Source organism: Oncorhynchus nerka, linkage group LG3 (assembly GCF_034236695.1).
Source record: "Oncorhynchus nerka isolate Pitt River linkage group LG3, Oner_Uvic_2.0, whole genome shotgun sequence".
NCBI lineage: Eukaryota > Metazoa > Chordata > Actinopteri > Salmoniformes > Salmonidae > Oncorhynchus > Oncorhynchus nerka.
In genome coordinates, this window is record NC_088398.1 from 43,237,014 (window position 1) to 43,262,718 (window position 25,705).

General features: G+C 42.4%; 1 pseudogene; it reads left to right on the forward strand.

The window, feature by feature from the left end:
• LOC115108326 (glycerol-3-phosphate dehydrogenase, mitochondrial-like) overlaps positions 1-25,705 on the forward strand; it is a 38,053-nt pseudogene that overhangs the window by 7,059 nt on the left and 5,289 nt on the right.

A 25,705-nucleotide genomic window follows, 5' to 3' on the forward strand; every position in this document is an offset into this window, starting at 1 on the left:
GACATCATCAAGAGGCACTTTCTTATGACCTTTTCTAATGATCTTTTTGATTACAGAAAGTAGAAATGCGCCTGTTTCACATATGTAGTACCAGCCGGGAAGGCACCCAATCAGATTGAGCAAAAACATGCAAAACACCATGAGATAGAATTCATAGCAAGCAGTGCACTGGAATGACATTCAGATGAACTGTAATGACATTCACTCTCATGGGATGGGTGGCCAAAAATAACTAACTGAAAGCCACACCCCCAAAAAGCCATGAATATGACCGCATTGAGGCATGTCACTGTGTTTCTATGGCTATATGCACCATGCCACTGCCTACTTATTCTGTTCATTTAGCAATGCCTTTATCAGTCAGCACACCCACATTTAAGCTTTAATTTGCTTTAAAAATGCTTAATGTTCGCTCAGATTCATGGCAAAAATGTGTATAATTACAGGAAATGTGCTGTAAAACAGCAACATTTTCTCTCAGTCTCATGGCAAAATGTGTATGATAACATTAGAAAACCTATAAAACTGCAGTTCTCTTTGCCCCATGAGAAATGTGTAGAATCTTAAGAACCCTTTTGGTTCCAGGTAGAACCCTTTTGGGTTCAGTGTAGAACCCTTTCCACAGAGGGTTCTACATGGAACCCAAAAGGGTTCTACCTGGAACAAAACGGGTTCTCCTACGGAGACAGCCGAAGAACCCTTTTGGAACCCTTTTTTCGAAGAGTGTATGGTGCTGTATGTGAAAGGTTTCCTACCACTGGGCAGAGATCAAGATGTACGACCTGGTGGCTGGATCCCAGTGCTTGAAGAGCAGCTACATCCTCAGCAAGACCAAGGATTCTGGAGCTCTTTCCTATGTTGAAGAGGGACAAACTGCTGGGAGCCATTGTCTACTCTGACGGTAAGCTGCAAACCCTTTCAACTCAGTGGTCCAATCAGTCCTATGTGCAAAAAAGGCCCTGCACCTTTTAAGATGCCTTTTTTTTTCACTAAGAATCCAGAAAAGAAAAAATATATATCTCTGTCACGCTAACATATATGATTATAGTCCCATATAGAACACATTATATGTTATTGTATCTTTATTATTTTCTTCCCTCCTTAATCTTTGGCCTTTTTGGGTTCCCTCGTAGAAATAACCCTTTTCATGCACAGCAATGTAATTGCTGGCCTGGCTATGTGAGCGTAAACAAATGAGAAATAACATGGCTTAAAGCAGAAAATAGCCAGTAGGCATTCCCTTGTTAGTTCCAACCAGTCCCAGGACAAATCTTTCTCCAGGCAAAACGTGCCTCGTGTTGGCATCAGAAAAACAAAGCATATGTTGATTGTTAGCCAGGGTGTACATAGCATGTCCTGTTTACTCAAGGTCTCCTCCGTAGCCTCAAACTCCCAACTTGGTTTCTCCAGGCTATCTGTCAGACTTCATTTAACATTTGAGGATATGTGGATTCCCATGTACTGCAAAAAGGCAACATATTTCTAAGGGAATGTGTCTGCGATCTGAGCAGTGATCTGTCAGCCTTACTCATTTAGCAGAAGTAAGTGGGAGAGGGGGCATTATGCTCAAGCTATTTATATTTGTTTTTTCAATGGAAAAATAGCTAATATGATTTTATATATTTTTAAAAAACAATACGTTTTCTAAAGATCAGATTGTTTTGGGAGAAGACAGAAAATAAAAAGCCACACAGACTTGGATTGAAATATTATGTTGTATTGTATGTGTTAGTTTATACACTTTTTCCCTCAAGCTGTCATTTGTTTTAAATTCCATTATTCAATTGGGGACTATTATGGGAATAACATTTTCAAAGCTGACCTTCCTTCTTGGGGTTTGGTCTTTGATTGCTTCAGTTCATCTCCTCAGGATTCCCCAAGCCATCATATTCACATAGTTTCAACATGTAGACATGCCTTAGATTATGGAGTCGTGACAAATGTATACGGTTTGGTCAGAAATGACAAAATATATTGTGAAACAACACACACACACATGATGAGCTACAGATCAAAATATTCACATGGATCTATTTCAAATTTGATGGTAGTGAATAGTATTATATCCTACGCAGAATTACAGTATAGCTGTGATAAGGTGATATATAACAATTATTACACTTCATCATTTTCACATGCATTTTTTGAGGAAATACAGTCTCTTTGTGTGTATTTATCTCTCCTCCCTTCATTGCCCTCCTCTCCTTTAGCCAGAGGAGTAATTCACAGAAGCGTCTGGGATAATAACTGTGTCCCCCGCTGTACCTGCAACAATTTAATTGGACAAGTCAGCCCAGCCAAGCATCTCTCTCTCATGACTGGGAGACATGAAATTCATTGTCATTATTGTCCCTGTCATTTTGCAGCATTTTGTCCAGCCGTGGAGTTCCTCTCACTCCAATGAGTGTTCTACCTCCAGGAGGCGCGGATTACAGTGGAGGAGGAGGTAGGGGCTTTAAGGGAGGGTGCTGGGCCTCCACTCAACTGGGAGACATGACGCTCGGAGCCCTATGCTCACTATTGATGGCTTGTGCTTTAATCCTCAGATTATTTGTGTTAGATGTTATCATTATTAGCATCGTTATGATTATCAGATTATAATCCCATTAGTGTGGCATGGTAATAATCCCTTGTTACACCATCTGATTTCAACTGGAATGAAATCACATTGAACATTGTGATGAATGTGGTCTGTAATCAGATTATTTTAACATTGTGATGGGTGTAGCTCTAATCTGGGCGCTGCTAATTTGTGACAGGCAGCAGAGACAGGCACATAGTGGCGAACTGTGAATCATGAGGTTAGAGGTCAGCAGGGGGCTCAACAATCATCCGGGATGAGACACACTGACTCTAGCCCCTAAGTATCTGATTTGCTGTGTACATCCACAGCACAGTGCATGTTAGCCAACCATACACTCTAATGGTCATATTCAGCCCACAGAGATTTGGAAGGGAATACTATGGTCTTTCTAATACATCATGGCTGGGTGCATACTCTTGTATATAATTCATTCTAAAATGTGGCCTTTAAATCTGATGTTTTCTTGTGTTTTACTTTTTTGTTTCCAGTTTATTTCTTTTTCTTAGTGGTGGAATGGCTCGGAGCATGCGGTAGCATTAACCAGCAGAGCCTACCAGTTACCTAGCCTCTGGTTGTTCAAACCGCAAATAAATCAGGGCACAAAAGAACCTGCTCATTCCTGCAAAGTAGCAACCTTCTCTCCTCCTCAAGGCCAACAATGAGGACTTGAACCCCGACCTGGTAAAAACAAACAGAAAGAAAGTCGTCCAAGACACCAACATTAAAAGTGAATCATCATCTCTATCCTCTTCTCTACTATAAACCAACAGATTTCCCAGCGATAAATCTTCAAAGACGTACATAAGAAGCCCTTCCTAATGAAACCGGGCTTTGTTCATTTGTCACCTTTTAGACCCTTTCATTTAAATGACAGAATGTATGACCTGCTGACTCTTGAACATAGATCTGGGTATATTCTCAAGCCAGAGAGGGATTCATCCATTCATCTTCATACCAGATTCCTCTCTCCATTAAAAGGAATCTGAGGAGGGATCTTCTGCTTTACAAATAGAATCCGTCCCTGTCAGAGTCCCGCTCCTGATGCTGATGTATTGGAGAGCATGGCTACCAGGGACATTGCGAATGATTATTTTGCAATTATCACTACCATTATCACCCCCCTGTTTTTTTACCCATTTTGAAAGGGAGCAGCATTAGTGATTGATTTTTAAGTTGAGTCTATCCTCACTTGACCTAGTCTCCTGCGTTTCCTAACTGAGGTGCCTATTAAATCGGGAGCAACGTGTATGAAGCACACATATTATAGTGATTATGTTTCCTGTAACAAAATGAGTGTCATGCTTGCAGGCAGTGACGGCACACTTGCGGTCTCATGCAGTGTGTGTGTATAAAAATACGCATGGGCTTTCAAAGAACAGGTTAGTAAAAACTCCTAGCCCTCAACTTGGTGGGTTTAACACTTTGAGGCCCAGCTCACTGAGCTCAGCCTGCTGCTCTTCTTGTGGAACCCCCTAGCCCAGTGCAGGGGAACGGGGGTTGGGAAGGTCAGGGCACGCGGACCCCACTGCACACACAGGCCAAAGGCCCACTGTGGCTTTAAGTGTCCTCCTTGTGTGGCCAGAGCAGCCATCCCACTGATACAAAGTGACAGGGACAGATGTGACATATCGGTTCCGACACACTTCCATACCACCAGTCACAGGCTGGGGGTGACTCACATCCGCTCCCCTGTTCCTGTCCCCCTGCTGCAGGACAACGCGACGATGCTCGAATGAATCTCGCCATCGCCCTCACTGCTGCCAGGTATAGGGCTGCCATAGCCAATTACACTGAAGTGGTGCACCTACTGAAGAGGGCAGATCCTCAGATGGGCACGGAGAGGGTCTGTGGAGTGCGTTGCAGGGACGTGATCACAGGTAAAACTACAGCTACAAAGCCGCTGCTTCTTCCTCCCTGCTCCCTAGCACTCAACACGAGGCGCTAACGCTCAGAGCCTGCCTGTTAGGGAGCCCTGTTAATCAGGGCTATTTTGCACATAGTCATAGCACATCTAATGTGGGGCTTTAATATTTTATAAGGGTTTTATGGTGTAAAGGGCTCTTTCAGATCTGCTAGCAATGTAATACGGAATGAGCGTTCTCCAAATGGCCTTACTTACCTTTTAAATGTCATGCATAGGAATGGCTTTGGAGGAATAAAGCTGTAAGGGGAACAGATGGGTTTCATGAGTAACCAAGATTTTAGGATCTCAATACATGACTGCCCCCTCATGTTTTGAAAGATGGAAGTGGTGCTTTTCTTTCTTTCCTTCTGAAGAAGAGGAAGAAACATTTCACTTTCGTTTATGAGAGAGAGACCTCCCAAGGAAAGTGCTACTAGGAACACATTGAATCAGTATTTTGCTTTAAATTCTAACAAAATGTCATTTTTATGTCAGAGGTAAATGTCTCTGCTTTCATTTGGACACAAGTCAAATTAGGAGGATGGTCCATCATTCAAGCCGTTGTCAAAACAGATCATTTAGTTTCATCATGCTACCTTTGATATGTGCCCCATTATAAAGGCTCGTCAACATCAGGCAGCATATTAACAAACATTGCCTGAATCCCAAATGGTAACCTTAGCCATACATAGTGCACTACTTCTGACCGAAAGTACTTATCTTAACAGTGGAAAGGATGCCATTTGGGACACATACATTTCCCTGTGCACATTAAAAGCACTCCCTCACACACTGCCTCTTGGGCTGCACTTTGACACAAAGAGGCGAGAGGGAAATTAGGTGTGTCTGTTTCCTATTAATTACAATCCTCTGAAGTCTCCCATGGACACACGCGGGCCACTCTATTACGGAAGGGGTGTCGGCTGATAAATGAATAATCCCGGTTGTCACTGGGTACAGATGAATGGCTCCTGATGATTGATGCTGTTTTCTTTCATAGGGCAGGAATTTGATGTCAGAGCCAAATGTGTTATCAATGCCACGGGACCTTTTACCGACGCACTGCGGAAAATGGATGATCAGAAGAACCCCAACATCTATCAGCCCAGTGCTGGGGTGCACATCGTCATCCCGGGCTATTACAGGTAACAAACGACGCCCCCTTCCGTCTCTGTCATCCCCCCCCCTGCGTCACTGCATCATTAGCGCCTGCCTGATCAATTCATTAGCACCTTCGGCTGAGCCACGGAGACAGGGACAGCCAGGACAAAACATAGGTACTCTTTAAGATTAAAGAAGCTCTTGCATGGATGGTTCAGAACAGGTACTTACTGCTGAGGGGCTCTGTTCAGGAGCATCAGGTCCTTTTGTGTATCTTCACACTTCCTGTTAGGTCGACGAGCCCATTTTCGAAGAGTGAAATCAAGCAAACAGATGGCATCGTATGCCGTTTATCTCCAGATGAAATCCCGATTTTTGAAGAGAGCTTTTGGCCTACTCAACCCGACTTTCCTGTGATGCTGTTGCGAATTGACTTCCTGATTGGATTCCTCCCTACTCAGTGCTGGTTTTCTTGATGATGCATGTTATTTGTGTTCACTGTGGAACAAAGCTACCCCCCCCCCCTGCCACCTCCACCCCTCCACTGTTTCCTGTATTAAATTGAGTCAGTACCGTGTGCATGTGTTTTAAACAGGACAATATGTGGGCTATGGTGTGGCTGGAACTCTACGGGAGCAGCAGCGTAGCTGGGATTGAAACCAGCAGAATTAATCTCCTGGAAAGAGAGTTGACAGGAGCCTGATTATGGGGTGTCCCCCAGTTGGCCCTCTCACGCCCCCCAGCAGACCAAAGGTTAATGTAGTCTTCTTGTTTGCTTCCTCCCCTCTGCCTCCACCACTCCCCCCTCCACCACACCCCCTGCCCCCTACCTTCAGTCCAGACAACATGGGTCTCCTGGACCCAGCCACCAGCGACGGACGCGTCATCTTCTTCCTGCCCTGGGAGAAGATAACCATCAGCAGAACCACAGACACTACCTCAGCCCCGATGTCGAAGGTGACTATGACATAGGCCTAGGATTGAAAAATGACAGTAACTTTCCACCCAAAAGATATCCTGGTTGGAGGATTCTAGATGTCCTGCTTATTTCTTCCTGATTCCAGGAATCTTCCAGACTTCTGGAAAACATAGGATTGTGCAACCCTACACGCACCTGCTTATGAGGGATTCACAGTGTAAAAATATAATATCTCTACCGATACAATTATTAAGATCATATTTCTAACAGATTTTTTTTTACAAATGTTTAATAATGCCACATGTGTTGGTTATCTATATATTATACAACGGGTGGGTCTAATCCTGAATGCTGATTGGTTATAATCGCATGCCAGCCGGTGTCTATTCCACATCTGACTGTGCAATCCACTGTCTCATCAGCCCAGCCAGTCAATTTAGAAACTTGATCTTCACTATAAAAAGCATCTAGATATTATCTCACATTTCTTTTAGACTAAGATTTCGTTTTCAACAGCGGAGATTTGAATAAACCTTGCTGTCTGTCTGTCCAACATTTGCAATATTGTTTCAATATTCAAATTCGATCTCCAGCTGTCCCATAGTAATGAATGTGTTGGGACGAGGCAGACAGACAGGCAGCATTTCTCAACTAGTCGAAATCATGAATCAGCTGGCATAATTTGTATGGATATATACAAATCAAATTTACGTCAAAGAAAGAAATGTAAATTGAAAAAGTTCAAACAAGACGAAGTGCAGCTAGTTTGCAGTCTTTCCAGCTTCAGTTTGAATTGATTGTGTTAGCTGTGTTGTTTGCACATTTTCTAAGCCAGGTGAAATCGTGCCTCATTAGCTCATTGTTATGGATGTATCCAAATAAATGTCACTAGAAAACAGCTTAAACAAATGCAGCTACTTCGTTGTTATTCTGTCTGCACTGTTTGACGTGACTGTAAATTAGCCGTAGTTGGCTAGCTAGCAAGCTAGGGATAAGGACGTTGTCATCCAGTATGGCAATGGAACATATAGAACGAACGACTGGGTCGCGTCCATAGATACAGAACAAAAAGACTGAATGACTAGATTGCGTCTTTGGCAACCGAACCGATAGAACGAGTGACCAGCCGGCTTGGGCAGCAACCCCTGTTTTGTGTCATGACTATATCTTGTGAAAGGATGAAATAGTATGAATAAATTCATCAAAACAACATTTTTTTAATGAAAATATGTCAATCATTATTTGAATATGTTCGTAACCCGTTTGTATAAAAGTGATAATGCCCTCGAAGCCGGTGTTTGGAGGATATATTGGCATGGTTTGCCGGACCTCGACTTCGTCTCGGGCCTAACAACACCCGTGCCAATATATCCTCCAAACACCGGCTTCTCGGGAATTATCACTTAAATAACTCCATTAGCCTGTATCTCCAGTGATATCAAACGTTTGGATCATTAAATTTTTTTTTAAAAAAATCGATATGAGTGAAACGATCACATTCTATGCATCATCAAGTGAATCTTGTATGGCATTATGGAAGGGAAGGCCACGACGCTAAAGCTATAGCTTGGCAATGTCAAAACATGTTTCCTTCCCAAGCCATGAATCACCCAGTGTGCTTTGCATTTACACTTACGGCATTATAGCCCTGACATTAGAATCATACCTAATTCATAAGACATTTATGATAATAAATACACGTCCGACAATCTCACAGTATTTTTTTTCCCCTCTCTAGTTTTACAAATAGCTGATGGAGCAAGCAGCTGACTAATATAAATGGGCTAATGTGATGTCAGTGTAGCACAGTGTAGGACTTCCACCAGATATGAATTCATCAGGAGGGCACAGAGTGCAGACAGATACAAATCCCTGCTTTAATTATGCATGGTACCTGCAGTCGAGAAACAGGAGACATCAACCAACACCACTTTGAGGATATCTCATAGGAACTTTATGAAGCCCTATTTATTTTCGTCCACATGGTTATTTGGTTTCCTTCAGCTACAGTATGATGCCTTGCTGCCCTGTTGTTTCCCTCAAAACTTAGGAACAAAACAGATGATCTCTTTTATATTCCCCTAAACTGTACCTCCACATGGGAGGTTTGTTTAATGAACCAGTGAAAAATAACCAATATCGCATTACATTATATTGTTTTCCATTTGCGATTTTTATTTGGGGCCTCTGATGGTTTTACCGACTAACTGGTTTATCAAATCCCAGAGAGACTTGATTAAATGAAGGACTGGTGGGTATCTAAACAGAATGCGGTGCTATTGATTTTTGAGAAGTGGTCTAATTGTTTTCAGTGGACAAGGGGTTGTTGAGATTATTTGATTGATTATCTTGGTTCTAGTCTGCCTCCACATCCTCTCTTGGCCAGCCAATCTAATGGCACGGTAATCCCAAAGCATTGCGTTCTCCATTATTTTTAATCTGTCATCATTTGCTATATCCTGCATAAGATTAGCCCAAAAAGCTTTTTCACATTTCCTACTCATTAGCTTCCCAGCTTTCCTTTACGTCTACCGCAGACCTCGAGACAGTGGAGAGGTGGCACCTGTACGGTACAGTAGCTCTGTCTGTATGGAACATATGGAGAAGGACTATGTGTCATGGTGGCTCTGCGGCTCTGCGTCTCAGACCAGCATCCCAGGAGGCTCCAGGCTGCAGCCAGTGTGCTCTGAGCTCTGGACGGCCGGCCGGGCTGACATGTGGCGTATGTCTGGGCGAGACCCTGTCTCCCCAAGTCCTGTGGTCACAGTCGGAGCAGAAGGCCCTGCAGCCCGAGAAAGACAAAAAGGAAGTGTGAAGTGATGGAGCGGGAGGCCATGAGGCAGCCGACTCCTCTCCTCCGTCTCATCTCTCCGTCCTTGCCTGTGGACGTGCTCCGGCTCCAGACGTGGAGTCTCCAGTCATCCGAGCAGCAGAGAAAAGGAGGAGAGGAGAGGTGGATCGTTCCAGGGGGGATTTGTCACATTGCGCGGTAGTGTCACCTCGGTGGAGACACAGTGGCCTGGAGTGGACAGGCAGTGTCTCCTCAGTCCTTCCTTCAGTCCTTCCCGATAGGAATGGGTCTCCATGGCTTCTCACAGTCACACCAACCTCTGAGTGACACCCAGCAGACGGCTACAGATCCCTACTGGAACCAGACCTGGGTTCAAATACTATTTGAAAAAATTTAAAATACTTTAGCTGGGCTTGATTGAGCTTGCATGTCACAATAGAACCAATAGAATAGTCACAGAGCTGCAAACACCACCCATCTGGCTCTCCAAGCAGGTTAAAGCAATCACTTATAGTATTATAAAGATTTCAAATAGTCTTTGAAACCAGGTCTAACTAACAGTGCTGTAACAGTAACACACCACTGGCCTGCTGCTGCAGCTGAAGCACTGGGCCTGCTTTGTTCTCCTACTGCAGTACGGACTGACTGGACTTTCTGGCCTGGTGGAATGTTTCCACACCATTCCCTGATAATGACTCATCCCAACAAAGGACCCATCAGTTCAACTCATATTTTCTCATAAAAAAAAAAAAAATTGCACTCTTTTTCATATTGTATCCTTCACATCTCAGACAACCCACATTTCGGAGTGGAAGAATATTTTCTTTGTTCACGGCCATATTTTCTGAGGAAGGGTAAATGTATATGTTTTTAGTGTGAGTTGAAAGATTTTGGGGTGTGGACTGAAACGCCTTACTCAGTCAATCAGACTGAGCCGGTGAACTCTTGAATGCAACCAGCAGGTCCCCCATGGTTAATACAGCCAGAGATGGAGACCAAATACCCAAATACCACCATATTCCCTATATAGTGTACTACTTTTGACCAGAGTTCTGTGGGTCCTGGTCGAAAGTAGTTCACTAAATAGGGAATAAGATGCCATTTGGGATGCAGACAGAGATGTTGTTTATCATGCATAGATCTCACTTTGCACCGGTGCTACAAATGTGCATTGTATTCATCTGCTCCCCTTTTAGGCCATGTGAGGCCTTCAGCCCCAGAGCTACTCAGCTGTCATAAATGTTTTAAAAAATGCCCTTTGATAACGAGTTTGTCATTGTTTTATTCAGAAATATCAACCAGCCCATTATGTTGGCAGCAATTTTTTTCAATCGATACACAACAGCATATTAATATTTAATTCTTTATATGTCACCTCGATATAAAGAGAGAGTGGATTTTGTGGGGTAGGAACTGGAACTCATTTCTTTTCTAGCAGTAGAGGAGTGAGGTGTTATTTAGGCTTTAGTTGGGGCTGGGATGTGGTGGAATAGAGAGAGCGAGGCCGCTGGATTGCAGTAGCAGCATGCGATGATTTCACTAGATGTCCATCCCTCTCATAGCTGTGTCTCTCCTGCCATGTGTACTATAATGTGTGTGTGCGTGGGCTTCTTAAGCCATAATCCATAATAACGGCCATCTTTAAATCAGGCGACCCAGCTGACGTGAGTAACTACAGGCCCATTAGTATACTACCTGTGGTGTCAAAGGTTGTTGAAAAGTGTGTAGCAGAACAACTGATTGCCCACCTCAACAACAGCCCCTTCACATTACACTCCATGCAGTTTGGCTTCAGAGCGAAACACTCCACAGAAACGGCCAACTGCTTTCTTCTGGAAAATGTGAAGTCCAAGATGGACAAAGGGGGTGCTGTTGGGGCTGTGCTTTTGGACCTAAGGAAGGCTTTTGATACTGTTAACCATGAGATTCTCATCACAAAATTGTCCAAGTTCAACTTTTCCCCTGATGCCTTGAGATGGATGAAATCATACCTTGAAGGCAGAACTCACTGTGTCAGAGTGAGCAATGAGCTGTCGCCCACTCGTAGCTATGATGTGGGCGTGCCCCAAGGGTCAATACTGGGGCCCCTCCTGTTCAGCCTGTACATTAATGATCTACCTTCTGTCTGTACTGGGTCTGAAGTTCAAATGTATGCAGATGATACAGTGATATATGTGCATGCAAAGAGCAAACAACAAGCTGCACAAGAACTCACTACTGTAATGGTCCAGGTTACAAAGTGGCTCAGTGACTCGTGTTTGCATCTCAATGTGAAAAAAACTGTTTGCATGTTCTTCACAAAGAGGGCAACAGATGCTACTGAGCCAGATGTCTATGTGTCAGGGGAGAAGCTCCAGGTGGTATCCGATTTTAAGTACCTTGGCATCATACTTGATTCCAACCTCTCTTTTAAAAAGCATGTGAAAAAGTTAATTCAAATAATCAAATTCAACCTAGCTAATTTCCGATTTATACAAAATTGTTTGACTACAGAGGTAGCAAAACTGTACTTCAAATCTATGATACTCCCCCACTTAACATACTGCTTGACTAGTTGGGCCCAAGCTTGCTGTACAACATTAAAACCTATTCAGTCTGTCTACAAACAGGCTCTCAAAGTGCTTGATAGGAAGCCCAATAGCCATCATCATTGTCACATCCTTAGAAAGCATGAGCTCTTGAGTTGGGAAAATCTTGTGCAATACACCGACGCATGTCTTGTATTCAAGATCCTTAATGGCCTGGCTCCCCCTCCACTCAATATTTTTGTTAAACAGAAAACCCAGAAATATGGCAGCAGATCCACAAGGTCTGCCATGAGAGGTGACTGTATAGTTCTCCTAAGGAAAAGCACCTTTAGTAAATCTGCATTCTCTGTGAGAGCTTCCCATGTCTGGAATACACTGCCATCAGACACACATAACTGCACCACATATCACACTTTCACAAAATGCTTGAAGACATGGCTAAGGGTCAATCAGATTTGTGAACATGGTCCCTAGCTGTGTGTTGCCGCTTTCCATGTTGTCTGTTGTCTGTAGCTTGTGAGGTGTGGAAACACTTTGTTGCTTTTATGAATTTTGTCTTGCTGCTTTTTGTTCTATGTTGCTCTGTCTGTATGCTACGTCTTGCTTGTCCTATGTTGCTCTGTCTGTATGCTATGTCTTGCTTGTCCTATGTTGCTATGTCTTGCTTGTTCTATGTTGCTATTGTCTATATTGTAATTGTTTTTAATAACCTGCCCAGGGACTGCGGTTGAAAATTAGCCGGCTGGCTAAAACCGGCACTTTTACTGAAACGTTGATTAATGTGCCTGTAAAAATAAAATAAACTCAAACTCAAACTCAAATCCTCATGGGTACCGGAAATCCCCAAAAGTCCCCCCAAGGATAGTAAAAACAAGAAATTCTCCCTCGTAGGGACATTTTCCACATCCCTACGAGGACAAAGGCTATTTTAAACTTAGGGGTTAGGTTTAGAGTTAGAATAAGGTTTAGGTTTAGAATCAGGGTTAGGGTTAGTTAGGGAAAATAGGATTTCGAATGGAAATTCATTTTAGGTGCCCACAAGGATAGTAAAACATATGGTGGGTGTGTTAGTGTTTGTCACGTGTGTGTGTCTGTGTGTGTGTGTGTGCGTGCGTGCGAGCGTGTGCGTGTGTGTTTGTCCATGTGTGTGCGTGGGTCCGTGCCTACGCCTGTGTGTGTGTGTGTGTGTGTGGTCTCACTCTATCTGGTCTCTTTGTCCTGTGCAGTGAGGAGAGGAGATGTCTTGGCAGCCTGGAGTGGTATTTGTCCGGCGGTCACAGGCCAGCTCCAAGGACACTCAGTCCATCTGCAGGAATCATAAGTTACATAATCATATTGTCCACATCAGTGACAGTGGACTGGTCACCATGGCTGGTTAGTCTGGACATTCAACTGTTTCAATGCTAATCATGCTATACATATCACTTTATTTTTATTTTTATTTATTTTTATTTCACCTTTATTTAACCAGGTAGGCTAGTTGACAACAAGTTCTCATTTACAACTGCGTCCTGGCCAAGATAAAGCATAGCAGTGTGAACAGACAACAACACTCTGTGTGAGATGATATAGGCCTATACTTGAATTGCAGCACTAACTAGTCCAGTGCAGACAGTCCTCTCAAGCTCTCTCAGGTTGGATGGGCCTACCATAAAGGCCTAATTGGTGGAGTGCTGCAGAGATGGATGTCCTTCTGGAAAGTTCTCCCATCTCCACAGAGGAACTCTGGAGCTCTGGCAGTGGCCATCAGGTTCTTTATCTCTCTGACCAAGGCCCTTCTGCACCGTTTGCTCAGTTTTACAAGGGGCGGCCAGTTTTAGGAAGAGCCTTGGTAGTTCCAAACTTCTTCAATTTATGAATGATGTAGTCCACTGTGTTCTTGGCGACCTTCAATGCTGCAGACATTTTTTGGTACCATATCAAAGGGTCTGAATACTTATGTAAATTGGTATAAATTGGTGTACATTTTTTAATACATTTGTAAAAGTTCTACACCTGTTTTTGCTTTGTCATTATGGGGTATTATGTGTAGATTGATGAGTAAATGCGTTTATTTAATCTATTTTAGAATAAGGCTGTAACGTAACAAAATGTGGAAAAACTCAAGTGCACTGTATATAGTATAGTATAGCCTATAGAATAGTAGCCTATACTAACCAATAGTATTCTCATTTCACCTACATTTTTTATTAAACTACTTGTTATATGCATTTCAAATCAAATCAAATCTCTCACATGCGCCAAATACAATTTCACCTTACCGTGAAATGCTTAGCCCTTAACCAACCATGTAGTTTTAAGAAAATAGAGTAAAGAAAATATTTACTATATAAACTAAATTAAATAAATGAATGAACAAAAAACAATAACACAATAAAAGAACAATAATGAGGTTATATACAGGGGGTACCGGTACCGAGTCAATGTACGGGAGGATAAGGTTAGTCGAGGTCATTTGTACTTGTAGGTATAAGATAATAAAATGTGAGTAGCAGCAGTGTAAAAACAAAAAGGGTGGGGGGTGTCAATCCATCTAGTCCGATGGCCATTTGATTAACTGTTCAACTGTTCTTATGGCTTGGGAGTAGAAGGAGCCTTTTGAACCTAGATTTGGCACTCAGGTACCGCTTGCCGTGCGATAGCAGAGAGAACAGCCTATGACTTGGGTGATTGGAGTCTTTGACAATTTTTGGGGCCTTCCTCTGACACGACTAGTAGATACAGTAGGTCCTGGATGGCAGGAAGCTTGGCCTCAGTGATGTAATGAGCTGTATGCACTATCCTCTGTAGCGCAGTACGGTCGGATGCCGAGCAGTTGCCATACCAGGCAGTGATGCCTGTGTGAGAATGCTGTTCATTGACTACAGCTCGGCATGCAACACCATAGTGCCCATAAAGCTCATCACTAAGCTAAGGAACTTGGGACTAAACACCTCCCTCTGCAACTGGATCCTGGACTTCCTGACGGGCCGCCCCCAGGTGGTAACAATCAACATTTTGACACTTTTTGTACTTAAGTACATTCTTAGTATAAAAAGCAAAACAAATATACTTTGAATACACCTTAACTATATTTTATGTATATTCTCATAAAGTAGAAGTATACCAAAATGGGATTTGAATTCCTGAATTGTCTTTACAGATAAAGTGTATTTATAATCTGTTTCAACTATACTTTTATAATTGAAAAAGACGTCTACTCATTAACCACATTAGCGACTGTAATTAGCATGTAAAGGATACCTTGATTGATACCTTCTCAGCCAATGTTAAGGCTATTTACAAAGCAGATGTGGCTAGAGAAGCAATTTACAAGTAAAATTTCTGAACATTTTTGAAACATTATGGATATAAATTAACAGTTAAAAAAAATTAAAAGTACATTATTCAGTTGGAAAATGAACATCAAAACATTTGAACAAGCTAAAAATGAGGGACAACGTCATTTTACAAATCACAACTTCAGCTGCAGAAAATGATGCTGGGTAATATGCCCAAAACATGTATACATGCATTTTTTTTAAAGAATACTTTAAATATATTTTGTGGCCATTTAAGTTAAATATACTTTTTGTATATTTTCTTAAGATATGAAAAAGTATACTCTCAGGGAGCATGTTCCTCAGCTGTGCATGTTCCCTTATGTGAAATAGACAACCATTATCACTAACCATGTTTCCATCCAACCATTTCATGCGGATGAATTACCTGACATATGGAAAAAGTTACGACCAGGCTGATGGAAACATGAAATGTCAGTACAATTTTATAAATGCCAACAGACAATTAGTTCGTTCGACATGGTGGGATCTTTTTCTGTCTGTAAAATGTATTATGTGAGGAATGGCGGTGGAAACGCCTTGATGAGAAAATATTGATACAATAACCAGCACCTCAAAGTAAACTTGAGAATCACACGATGATATGATAATTACATTTTTTTAGGGAACTCAGTCCGGCTTTCAATTTACTCTTGAAAGTTGTAATAGTAGAATGCATAACGGTAGTCCATTATCCGTTTTCCTCTTGTCATGTCAGTCATTGCATACCTTAGAGAGCTATTTACATCTTGTCAGAAGTGTCCAGAACAACTAACATTTTTAGCTAGGTTTTTTTAGCCCATAGATTTTGTAGTAATGTTTAAGTCACTCAAATATCACATGAATACACATTAGACAGAGGTGGCCGCCTCGCTTCGTTACTAGGAAACTATGCGGTATTTAGTTTTTTTATGTGTTATTTCTTACATTGTTACCCCAGGAAATCTTAGGTTTAGGTACATACAGTCGGGAAGAACTATTGGATATAAGAGCAACGTCAACTCACCAACATTACGACCAGGAATACGACTTTCCCGAAGCGGATCCTCAGTTTGGTCCACCACCCAGGACAAAGGATCGGATCCCATCTGGCGACCCAAAACAACGGCGCCGCAGAAGGGGCAGAGGGAGCGCACTTCTGGTCAGGCTCTGTCGACGGGCACATCGCGCACCACTCCTGAGCATACTACTCGCCAATGTCCTGTCTCTTGACAACAAGGTGGATAAAATCCGAGCAAGGGTTGCCTTCCAGAGAGACATCAGAGATTGTAACGTTCTTTGTTTCACGGAAACATGGCTCACTCGGGATACGTCATCAGAATCGGTACAGCCACCTGGCTTCTTCACGCATCGAGCCGACAGAAACAAACATCTCTCTGGTAAGAAGAAGGGCGGGGGTGTATGCCATATGATTAACGAGACATGGTGTGATCATAACAACATACAGGAACTCAAGTCCTTTTGTTCACCTGACCTAGAATTCCTTACAATCAAATGCCGACCGCATTATCTACCAAGATAATTCTATTCGATCATAATCACAGTCGTGTACATCCCCCCCCAAGCAGACACATTGACGGCCCTGAAAGAACTTCATTTGACTCTATGTAAACTGGAAACCACATATCCTGAAGCTGCATTTATTGTAGCTGGGAATTTTAACAAGGCCAATCTGAAAACAAGGCTCTCTAAATTTGATCAGCATATCGAATTCTAGTCAAGGACGATATCACCTCCACCCTACCTGACACCCTAGACCCACTCCAATTTGCTTGCCGCCCCAATGGGTCCACAGATGACGCAATCGCAATCACACTGCACACTGCCCAAACCCATCTGGACAATAGGAATACCTATGTAAGAATGCTGTTCATCGACTACAGCTCAGCATTTCACACCATAGTACCCTCCAAACTCGTCATTAAGCTCGACCCTGGGTCTCGACCCCGCCTTGTGCAACTGGGTCCTGGACTTCTTGACGGGCCGCCCCCAGGTGGTGAGGCTAGGTAACAACATCTCCACCCCGCTGATCCTCAACACTGGTGCCCCACAAGGGTGCGTTCTCAGCCCTCTCCTGTACTCCCTGTTCACCCATGACTGCGTGGCCATGCACACCTCCAACTCAATCATCAAGTTTGCAGACGACACTACAGTGGTAGGCTTGATTACCAACAACGACGAGACGGCCTACAGGGAGGAGGTCAGGGCCCTCGGAGTGTGGTGTCAGGAAAATAACCTCACACTCAATGTCAACAAAATAAAGGAGATGATCGTGGACTTCAGGAAACAGCAGAGGGAGCAGCCCCCGATCCACATCGACGGGACAGTAGTGAAGAAGGTGGAAAGTTTTAAGTTCCTGTGTGTACACATCACAGACAAACTGAAATTGTTCACCCACACAGACAGTGTGGTGAAGAAGGCGCAACAGCGCCTCTTCAACCTCAGGAGGCTGAAGGAATTTGGCCTGTCACCCAAAATCCTGAAAAACTTTTACAGATGCACAATCGAGAGCATCTTGTTGGGCTGTATCACAGCCTGGTATGGCAGCTGCACAGCCCCAAAACCGCAAGGCTCTCCAGAGGGTGGTGCGGTCTGCACAACGCATCACCGGGGGCAAACTACCTGCCCTCCATGACACCTACAGCACCCAATGTCACAGGAAGGCCAAAAAGATCATCAAGGACAACAACCACCCGAGCCACTGCCTGTTCAGACCGCTATCATCCAGAAGACGAGGTCAGTACAGGTGCATCAAAGCTGGGACCGAGAGATTGAAAAACAGCTTCTATCTCAAGGCCATCAGTCTGTTAAATAGCCATTACTAACTCAGAGAGGCTGCTGCCTACACTGAGACCCAATCACTGGACACTTTAATAAATGGATCACTAGTCACTTTAAATAATGCAACTTTAAATAATGTGACTTTAATAATGTTACATATCTTACATTACTCATATCACATGTATATGCTGCATTGAGGCTCAATCACTGGACACTTTAATAAATAGATCACTAGTCCCTTTAAACGAAGCCACTTTCAATAATGCCACTTTAATATTGTTAACATAACAGAACAAAACTTGAATTGTTGCATCTAGTTGTTGTTGTCCTCCGGTGGCTAGCTAGCTAGCTAAAAGCATCCCTAAATATGCCATGGATGGAGATTCGGATTTGGCCTTATGGTTTTACTTAATTCTCTGTACTGGCCAATAATTATTATGACGATTCTGTTCCAACCATATACATTGTGTCCCTGGCCTGAGAGAATGGAAGTTTAACATGTAGCTAGATGTAGTATGCAAATGTTAACTAGCTGACCTGGCACATCATTGCCCATGAAAGGAAGTTAGGCTAGCAAGCAAGTATTCTAGCCAGGTAGCCGAGGACAACAAAAACAAAAAAGTGTGTACTGTATGAGAGAGTCATAGACCGTTTAGGCAACGTGAAGACGATGATGGCATTGGCGTTTCTCTACAAGTAGGGTGAGTCAACATGTTTTTTTCTGCTTGCACGCACACACACCACGGACACACACACACACACAAATCAGAAGCATGGACAGCAAGATAATATTTAGCTTAAGCTGATTGGACTAAATCGTTATGATATCTTTGACAGTAGTTGTCATGGCAGAGGTGATTAGATGATGAAGTTGAAATGGTGCTGGAAAAGTGGAGGCAGCTCCTGTTTTCTTTGTGATTTGCGGCAACTCTCTGTGGTTCTAAATCATTAGTTGTTTAGTGGTCCAAAAATATCGGAACCATTGCCTTGCTTGACCATGCTGTAGGTCACGTAACTGTTTGTTACATGCAATATGCTATTGTGGTACTTGAATGGACAGATGTTGCTCTCCAGTTTTGAAATGAAACAAATGTGTATTCTGCTACTTATTGTCTTATTGTTTATCTCAGCCTTAGGGCTATATACAGTATCACGGTGTCAAGGCACATGAGCTGACCGGTTGTAGAGCAAACAATGCAATAATCACAACACATTGGTTGTAGTGTGGCTTTTTGCTGGATTGGCTTCCCCAGTGATTTTACCCACACACTGCTACTGTTCGGTACATGGGAATTTAAAGGTACAACTTTTTTTTATGTGCACTACATCATCACGCGCAATCTTTTATCCTAAAAAAAGTAAGTTTGATGGAAACACATCTCTAGTGGGAAAATGTACAGATTGTTTATGCAGATTTTAAAATATTCACGTGAAAATGTAAACCTAGCTATTGTCAAATTTTCTCTGCACTCTTCTGAACAGGAAAACTAGTTTTTCAACCACTCCACAAATTTCCTCTTAACAAACTATAGTTTTGGCAAGTCGGTTAGGACATCTACTTTGTGCATGTACTTGTCCAACAATTGTTCACAGACAGATTAATTCACGTATAATTCCCTGTGTCACAATTCCAGTGGGTCAGAGGTTTACATACACTAAGTTGTCTGTGCCTTTAAACAGCTTGGAAAATTCCAGAAAATGATGTCATGGCTTTAGAAGCTTCTGATAGGCTAATTGACATAATTTGAGTCAATTGGAGGTGCAAATTAATTGCAAATTAATTACTTAAAAATCATACAATGTGATTTTCTGGATTTTTGTTTTAGATTCTGTCTCTCACAGTTGAAGTGTACCTATTATAAAAATTACAGACCTCTACATGCTTTGTAAGTAGGAAAACCTGCAAAATCGGCAGTGTATCAAATACTTGTTCTCCCCACTGTATGTCAAGGCCTACCTTCAAACTCAGTGCCTCATTGCTTGACATCATTGGAAAATCAAAAGAAATCAGCCAAGACCTCAGAAAATAAATTGTAGAACTCCACAAGTCTGGTTCATCCTTGGGAGCAATTTCCAAATACCTGAAGGTACCACCTTCATCTGTACAAACAATAGTACGCAAGTATGAACACCATGGGACCACGCAGCCGTCATACCGCTCAGGAAGGAGACGCATTCTGTCTCCTAGAGATGAACGTACTTTCGTATGAAAACTGCAAATCAATCCCAGAACAACAGCAAAGGACCTTGTGAAGATGCTGGAGGAAACATGTACAAAATTATCTATACCTACAGTAAAACGAGTCCCATATGAACATAACCTAAAAGGCTGCTCAGCAAGGAAGAAGCCACTGCTCCAAAACCGCCATAAAAAAAAGCCAGACTACGGTTTGCAACTGCACATGGGGACAAAGACTTTTTGGAGAAATGTCCTCTGGTTTGATCAAACAAAAATAGAACTGTTTGGTCATAATGACCATTGCTATGTTTGGAGGCAGCTTGCAAGCCGAAGAACACAATCCCAACCGTGAAGCATGAAGGTGGCAGCATCATGTTGTGGGAGTGCTTTGCTGCAGGAGGGACTGGTGCACTTCACAAAATAGATGGCATCATGAGGAGGGTGAAATTATGTGGATATATTGAAGCAACATCTCAAGACATCAGTCAGGAAGTTAAAGCTTGGTACCAAATGGGTCTTCCAAATGGACATACTTCCAAAGTTGTGGCAAAATGGCTTAAGGACAACAAAGTCAAGGTATTGGAGTGGCCATCACAAAGCTCTGACCTCAATCCTAAAGAAAATATTTGGGCAGAACTGAAAAAGCGTGTGTGAGCAAGGAGGCCTACAAACATGACTCAGTTACACCAGCTTTGTCAGGAGTAATGGGCCATAATTCACCCAACTTACTGTGGGGAACTTGTGGAAGGCTACCCAAAACATTTGACCCAAATTAAACAATTTAAAGGTAATGCTACCAAATACTAATTGAGTGTATGTAAACGTCTGACCCACTGGGAATGTGGTGAAAGAAATAAAAGCTGAAAGAAATCATTCTCTCTGCTATTATTCTGACATTTCACATTCTTATAATAAAGTGGTGATCTTAACAGACCTAAGACAGGGAATTGTTAGTATGATTAAATGTCAGGAATTGTGAAAAACAGAGTTTAAATGTATTTGGCCAAGGTGTATGTAAACTTCCTTCTTCAACTGCATAGTATACTTCAGATATTCTAGAAAAGTACATCTCATATTTGAAGTATATTCTTTTTATTTGTTTTATATTTACCTATACTTGAGCATAATTCAAATTTAAAAAATTGTCGCTTGCTAACAAGATCTCATCTTAGAAAACATGACATGGTCTCTGCCTAGAAACCTCCTCTGACTATTATTTCAGCCGCTATTGGAGGGACAGCACAGAGCACGAACAAGGCCGAGAGATAGAGGAGTTGGCAGCCCACAGGACCACTGGGAACCTGGGCTATATGTGCGTTCATTTCCACCTCTCAAAACGTAGGCTACTTCTAATAAAATTAACAAAGCACTCGCTAGTTTAGCTAGCTAGCTACTGTAATGAATATCTAGATGCAGATATGTCGATTTCAGAAACTGCTAATCTAATGTGCCATTCTAATGATTGAAGGGCCGGATGCTACTTGTTATAGACTCGAGCTTTAGGCTACTGTATTGTGGGCGCAGTATTGACAACAGAAATGCTATGACCATTTCAATCTATCAATACCTAGCAATATGTAGTTCAAAAAGAGGTAGTCCAACTTTGGCTGTCTGTCATGTTCCAGCAGGCATAAATTAGTTTATGATGAATTTTTCAACTGTGATTAATATCCAATAAAGTAGGTCAACTTATCCACCAATTTAGCTCCCGACTTTGCATGCATGCATTGCATGATCAACGTTGCAAATGTGAAGCACAAGTCATTGATCATATAGGCCTGTCGCATATGTGGACGCTCATAAAAGAGATTTATTTTTATTTCTAGAATCAGATACCTATATGAATGAATAGGCAATTCCATCTTAAATTCTGGCATTGGGCAATGTCCTATCGATTTCATGAGAACTATTTACCCTTTTCACGGTTATTTCTATGGTCTCTGGTATAGTAATATGCTGCAGTTGATTGACTGGTTCCTCGAGTGATGTCAAAGTCCATTGTTTCAGAACGCCAAACGTCGAGAACTTTCAAAAGTATTGCAAACCCTTGGTTTAAAATTCAAATTGTGTGTTTGTTTTTTTTTGCTATTCAATGTTAATAAATAAACTGAATAACAATAATATGGTGCCTGGTGAAGGGTTTCCTTATCCCTAACCCCTTGTTTCATATACACCCTTTAACTCAAGTCTATTACAGGTAGTGTGGTAATAACACAATACTAACACAAGTCTATTACAGGTAGTGTGGTACTAACACCATATTTACACAAGTCTATTATAGGTTGTGTGGTAATAACACAATATTAACTCAAGTCTATTACAGGTAGTGTGGTAATAACACAATATTAACACATGTCTATTACAGGTAGTGTGGTAATAACGCAATATTAACACAAGTATAATACAGGTAGTGTGGTAATAACACCATATTAACACAAGTCTATTATTGGTAGTGTGGTAATAACACCATTTAAATCATTGTCTAGGATGCTGCAGTCAAGGTCCATAACCTTTCTGCTGGCCCCAGTAAGACAGTGGGACTGATGCTAGAGGGAGCTAAAGACTGGAGTCCTACCATGTACAGCCGCTTGGTACAGGACTACGGGATGAAGGTGGAGGTGGGCACAACAACTAGCAGCTGCACGGTTGCAAAATTCTAATAACTTCCTAAAATTCCCAGGTGTTCCATAAATCCCATATGGAAGATGCCCAATATCAGGAAGGAATAAGCAGAAAATCCAGAATCCTCCAACCATGATTTCTGGAAAACGGAATTGGCAACCTTAAGTAAACCTTGAGTAGAATTCCATTTTTCAGGACCCTTTCTTTGAAAGATAATTAGTAAAAATCCAAATAACTTCACAGATCTTCAGTGTAAAGGGTTTAAACACTGTTTCCCATGCTTAATGGACATGCATCTGTGGAATGGTCGTTAAGACACTAACAGCTTACAGACAGTAGTCAATTAAGGTCACAGTTTTGAAAACTTAGGACACTAAAAGAGGCCTTTCTACTGACTCTGAAAAACACCAAAAGAAAGATGCCCAGGGTCAATGCTCATCTGCGTGAACGTGCTGTCATGACGTTGGCCTCTTTGGGTATAGCAAGCCCATCCCCCTCTCCTTGCCTCCCCCTTTCCTCCTTCAACTATGGTGCTGTGGTCAGAGAGACATCGTAAATTCCTGAGAATCTCCACATGGACACATAGTAGAGAGAGAGTAAACTTTCATGGAGAACAAAGGAAATCCTTCCACCTCACAGAACTTGAGGACCGAACAAATGTCATGTTCCGGAGAAAGTATAAAAGATCGGTGAAGAATCCAGCTACGAACTGGTCCGTTTGTCACAAATTGGAAAGCTCATGAGAGACGGTGTTGCCACATTACCATAACGCTGTTTATATAATAGCCTCAAATATGAGGTTTACATCTAATTGTTGTATAAGATGAATGAGTGAGTATGATACTGTTTGTATAATTATGTAATATGATTTTGGACTGTTTAATGAAGAAAAATACAATTCCCTTTTGATTTGAACTAAATCAGAGTACCGCCCCTGAGCCCAGTTAGGGTCAGGCCTCCTGGGACAGCCCCTTTTCTGCCATTCCGAATAAAACCCAACTTTGAGAAATTATCAGCAGACCGAGCTTACCTCAATTACGAGATGGCTAAAGGTTGCAGACCATGTTTTTCTCCATTAGGAAGAGGACAAAGGTTGTAGACCATTGCTGAATCTTTTAACCATACCACGTAGTTAAACTCTTAGACTATCGATACCGACAGAATAAGAACAAGTCTTTGATATTGATTACTAATCTGCAGTTAGGAATTCGGCATCATTGAACGCGAAGAACGACAACCACCGAAACATCCATTCTATAACAAATGTCACTGTGAACAATCCCCTCTAACCACAACTGAGAGAGAGAGGGAGAGAGACGGACAATTCTACAAAATAAATGAACTTTTCAGCAGCGATCAAGATGACACACTGAGCGTAAATATATATATTGATTGCAATTGTTCCCGAATGAGTGAGCGTTCATGTGTAAAGGATTAGCATTTCAATTGTTATAATTATCACTCTGTAGTGACTTCTTAGTCGACCCCCACTTTCCTTTTTGTCTAACAAGCCACCACGCCGGTTCAGTCCACTAGGGCACATTCTCCTATCATTTCATGTAACCACATTTACCATGTTTGTTTGTTTATGCATTTCTGTGAATTACTTAGTTAGTAATAAATAAATGATTTAAGACAATTGATGTATGGATGACTCATAGTGAAGACTGGGTTCGTGCAGATAACCAACAATTTCCGACATTTGGAATGAGACTAACGTGAGGTACAGTAAATAATTCATTAATTCGAAGACTAATTGATCAGATAAAATATCTGAATAGTTGTTTTAGGAAATTACTTTGTAATCTAAATATTTTTCCTTGGTGCCCCGACTTCCTAGTTAATTAGTTACGTGATTAATCAGTTGATCGCGCAGTAACTAATTACAGAGAATCTTTGGTAAAAACTATCAGTCTTCAGTTAATGATAGTAAAGACACGACAGTGCCTTAGGCATGCTGCAAGGAGGCATGAGGACTGCAGATGTGGCCAGGGCAATAATTTGCAATGTCCGTACTGTGAGACGCCTAAGGTTTACTACAGGCGCTACAGGGAGACAGGATGGACAGCTGATCGTCCTCACAGTGGCAGACCACGTGTAACAACACCTGCACAGGATCGGTACATCCGAACATCACACCTGCGGGACAGGTACAGGATGGCAACAACAACTGCCCGAGTTACACCAGGAACGCACAATCCCTCCATCAGTGCTCAGACTGTCCGCATTAGGCTGAGAGAGGCTGGACTGAGGGCTTGTAGGCCTGTTGTAAGGCAGGTCCTCACCAGACATCACCGGCAACAATGTCGCCAATGGGCACAAACCCACCGTCGCTGGACCAGACAGGACTGGCAAAAAGTGCTCTTCACTGACGAGTCGTGGTTTTGTCTCACCAGGGGTGATGGTCGGATTCGCGTTTATCGGAAAAGGAATGAACGCTTAACCGAGGCCTGTACTCTGGAGCGGGATCGATTTGGAGGTGGAGGGTCCCTCATGGTCTGGGGCAGTGTGTCACAGCATCATCGGACTGAGCTAGTTGTCATTGCAGGCAATCTCAACGCTGTGCATTACAGGGAAGACATCCTCCTCCCTCATATGGTTCCCTTCCTGCAGGCTCATCTTGACATGACCCTTCAGCATGACAATGCCACCAGCAATACTGCTCGTTCTGTGCATGATTTCCTGCATGACAGGAATGTTAGTGTTCTGCCATAGCCAGCGAAGAGCCCAGATCTCAATCTCATTGAGCACGTCTGGGACCTGTTGGATAGGAGGGTGAGGGCTAGGGCCGTTCCCCCCATAAATGTCTGGGAACTTGCAGGTGCCTTGGTGGAAGAGTGGGGCAACATCTCACAGCAAGCACTGCAGTACTTAATGCAGCTGGTGGCCGCACCACATACTGACTGTTACTTTTGATTTTGACCTCCCCTTTGTTCTGGGACACATTATTCAATTTCTGTTGGTCACATGTCTGTGG